Below are 4,082 nucleotides of genomic sequence, written 5' to 3'. Positions count from 1 at the left end.
TCCATCAGGCATATTACCAACTTATGCCCTGGCAAGGTAGAGGGGCTCTGCTGGTCCGGCGAGGTACCAGACTCCACGTGCCCACGTAGTGATACCATGTTATCGAAATGCTCTCCCTACTTACCATGTTTTATATATATATATATATATATATATATATATATATATATATATATATATATATATATATATATATATATATGTATGTATGTATGTATCCACATCTTATGCTATTTTCATGTCCGGGTTTCCATTTTCGATTCTTATCATGTTATCCCATGTCCCGTTATTTCTTCGCTTTTTACATACTAGTACATTCAATGTGTCAAGCGTCCCTTTATTGCCGGGGCCTGCATTTCACGATGTAGGTGCGGATTTGGGGTGACGACGCTTTCATTAGGATGCGCTTTGTACCAGCCTTAATTGAAGCAGCCCCCCTCATTCAGGGTTTAGACATTGTCTTTCTCTGTTTATTTTGCATTTAAAGGTATGTTGGGGGCCTTGTCCCAACAATTATGTTTTCATGTCCAGACTCATGTTAGAGATTTCATAGACTAGACAAGTGTCATGCTAGACTTCCAGAGTTTGGTTAGCCGGTTTGGGTCTTTTATGACATTATGTGCATGCACGATTCGAACAAGCATTCCCATGTATTATATTGTGACTCACTATGTTTTACAAAAGCTCATCATGTAATCATGTTACATTTCCACTCATGTATGCTTCACGTTGATTCAGCAAGCCATGTGGTTCGCTCGGTCACATGCAGTCAGGCACCGAGTGCCGTGTTACGCCCAGGCCATGGTTTGGGGCGTGACAAATGAACACCATTCTCTTGGTGAAGTTATACCTATCAACAGATTGGTTCATAACTTGCTCGGCGTGTTGCCTAGCTCATGGGAAAGCAAAGCTAATGCTATCACTGAAGCCAAGGACTTGCAAAAACTTACCATTGATGAGCTAATTGGGAATCTCAAAACTTATGAGCTGAAACGACAACAAGATCAGGAAAGAAGGGTGCCAAAGAAGGAAAGGAACCTGGTTCTCAAAGCTGCTGCTAATAGTGATTCTAGTGATGATGAGTCAGACATGGCTTATCTTACACGAAGGTTTCAAAAGATGATGAGAAAGAATGGTGGTTTCCAAAAGAAGGGAAGCACAAGCAAATATCCCAAGAGAAATGACCGTTGTCATAAGTGTGGGAAACCTGGTCACTATATCAGAGCGTCCTCTTCTTCAGTAGACTACTACAAAAACAATCTTTGAAAAAAGACAAGAAAGAGGAACCGGGTCCCGATATGAAGTTCAAAAGGAGAGAAGTCAATCAAACCGGTAAACAACAAAGCTCTTGTTGCCTGGGAGATTCCTCAAGTGAATCTGAGGATGAAGAGGATCAAGGAGATGCATCCTTGATAGCTGTTGATGATGAATCTTTGAGATATGAATCAATTTTTGCACTAATGGCAAAATCTGATGGTGGTGATGACAATGAAGAGAATAAGGTAAATTTTCTAGGTGTTCAAAAAAAATTGAAAAATTACTCTAAAAAAAAAAACTGTTGTCATTTTCAAATGTATTAATTGATGCATATCATAGTCTCATTGATGAAAAGAGTGCTCCAGCTGAAGAAATCTGCGAGTTAGATCAAGAAAGGGATGACTTGGTTATATTCACTGTAGATTTGAAGGAACAAATTGATGAACTAACTAGATATAATTCCTTGTTAAACAGCCAAATGAAAAAATGGATGGACACTCCCTCTAAAGGAAAAGCGGAGGCTAGTAAGGTTCATTTCGAGCTTGAAAATAAGCTTGAGAGAACTAAAATAAATCTCATCTCTGAGTTAGAAAAGAATAAATAGCTTCAAGAAAGTTTGAAAACGGTGAAGATTAAGCTTGATAAGTCACTACAGTGGACCTGGTCCTCTGATGTAACTGCTTCTATGTACAAGCGTGATGGTGAAGGGAGGCAGGGCATTGGTTTTCAAAAGGCCAGAACTCCCTATAATCGCCACAAAAAATATGTCACTGCTACTGAAAATTGACTGTGCACTCATTGTGGCAATACTGGCCATTACAAGGATACGTGCAAAGCATAAATTCAATCTCTTCAGAAAAATATGAATCTTGCTAAGAAGAAATTCAAAAAGGAGGGACCTGGTCCTCTGAAAAGAAAAAATATTTTGCCTGCATGGACTAAAAGAAGCTTAATTCACCCATTCTATCATTATGAGGGACCCAAATTGGTTTGGGTTCCTAAATCTAATCAATGACTCTGTTTGCAGGCTGAAATGAGAGGAGGCAGTCAAAAATGGTACATGGATAGTGGCTGCTCAGAGCATATGACTGGAAGAATGGATGATTTCCTCTCACTCAAGACCTTACAAGGTGGGAGTGTGTCTTTTGGAAACAGCAAGAAAGGATATATTCTTGGTGTTGGAAAAATTGTCCAGACACTCTCTCATGCAATTGAAAATGTGTACTATGTGAAAGGGTTGAAGTACAGCCTGTTAAGTGTGTCTCAAATATGTGATAAAGGAAATGAAGTCAAGTTCTTGTCCTTCTCTTGCACTGTCACCAACCTTAAATCTGGTGAAGTGGTGTTGATAGCAAAAAGTTCAAGAACATCTATGTAGCAGACTTTGAGTCATTAAATGGAGGCAATCTAACATGTTTTGGTGCTATGGATGATGATGCTGAGCTATGGCATAGGCTTCTGGGACACGCAAGTTTCTCTCTGCTGAACAAGCTTGTTGCGAAGGACCTAGTCCGTGGGCTACCAAATTCAAAGTTCAAAGATCACAAGGCGTGTGACGCGTGCATAAAAGGAAAGTAAGTCAGATCCTCCTTCAAACCAAAGAAAGAAGTGAGTACTTCAAGGCCACTTTATGTTCCTCACATGGATCTTTATGGGCCAATGAGGACTCAAAGCAGAGGAGGAAAGAAATATATCTTTGTGATTGTGGATGACTATTCTAGATTCACTTTTTGTCCTTTACTTGTAATCCTACTCCACTTTCAGGAAATGTCATTGTAGGACAGATTTCAACTTTTTTTGTTTTGTTTTTTCTTGGCTAGAGTTAGTCAAGATTTGTAACTTTGCAATAAAGTTATTGTAAAAGGCTTACACTATAGTTATTGTAAGTATGAGAGAGACAAGTACAGCTTAATTCCTATAATGTTAGGCTGTAATCAAGTTGCTCTTGTTAGTGAAGTTGAAATCTTACTCCGGCGGGCGTATTTTTAATCCCTTGAGCTTGGTGAGCTTTTCTTCGAGGCAGATAGAGAACCCTGGTCCTCTAATCGTTTCAAAGTGACCTTTTGCAATTTACATCAAAGGACTTTATGAAGGCCACACTAACTGAGATACAGATTTGATTTAATTTGAAGCGAAAAACTGGGTGGGTTGAGTTGTATTCGAAGTGATTATTAAGTGCTATGTCAAGCACTATCGGCAGCTTTTCAAACAAATCGATTTTCAAGCTCTAGTCATGCAAGCCTTATACAAAGAAAAGAGTTGGGAAAAAACACTAGCTACCTTTCATGATTTGAAGATCTTACATTTCTTTCAAGGGATGAAGAAGAGTATTGGAGCCTATTAAAAAAATGAAAAGTTGCATCAAATTATTCTTATTCAGTATTTTCAATAGTTGTGGAGGAGAGTCTTCTTAAAAAATTTACCACACAGATGGAATGTAGAAGGCCATATTACTGACAAAATAACGCAAGCAATATATTTATCCCTTTAGCCTTACCTACCAATAAAATTATTGTCTGTGTAATATTGTGTTGGGCTTTAGATTATTACGTTTTGTCTAGATCTGTCAATTGAGGTCTGCATGCTATTAAGGGATCGGATAGCTTGCAAGGAATAAAGTCCTTAGAGCATCATTATTTCAGCAGCATCAACAAAATAAATTTGTTTGTTCACTAAATTATTTTTTGGTTTAGTCCTATAGACTTACATCAGTTCATCCAAAATTCATCCAAAACAATCCCTACAAGTCAAGACTAGCTTGTATGGACTAGTGAACAACAAAAAAAAAAAAAAATAGAGTTCTAAGTCATGGCATTTTTTTTAAA

This window comes from Lycium ferocissimum, chromosome 10, assembly GCF_029784015.1.
Source record: "Lycium ferocissimum isolate CSIRO_LF1 chromosome 10, AGI_CSIRO_Lferr_CH_V1, whole genome shotgun sequence".
Lineage (NCBI taxonomy): Eukaryota > Viridiplantae > Streptophyta > Magnoliopsida > Solanales > Solanaceae > Lycium > Lycium ferocissimum.
The sequence above is the reverse complement of the archived record's forward strand: the minus strand, read 5'-3'. Positions refer to the sequence as shown.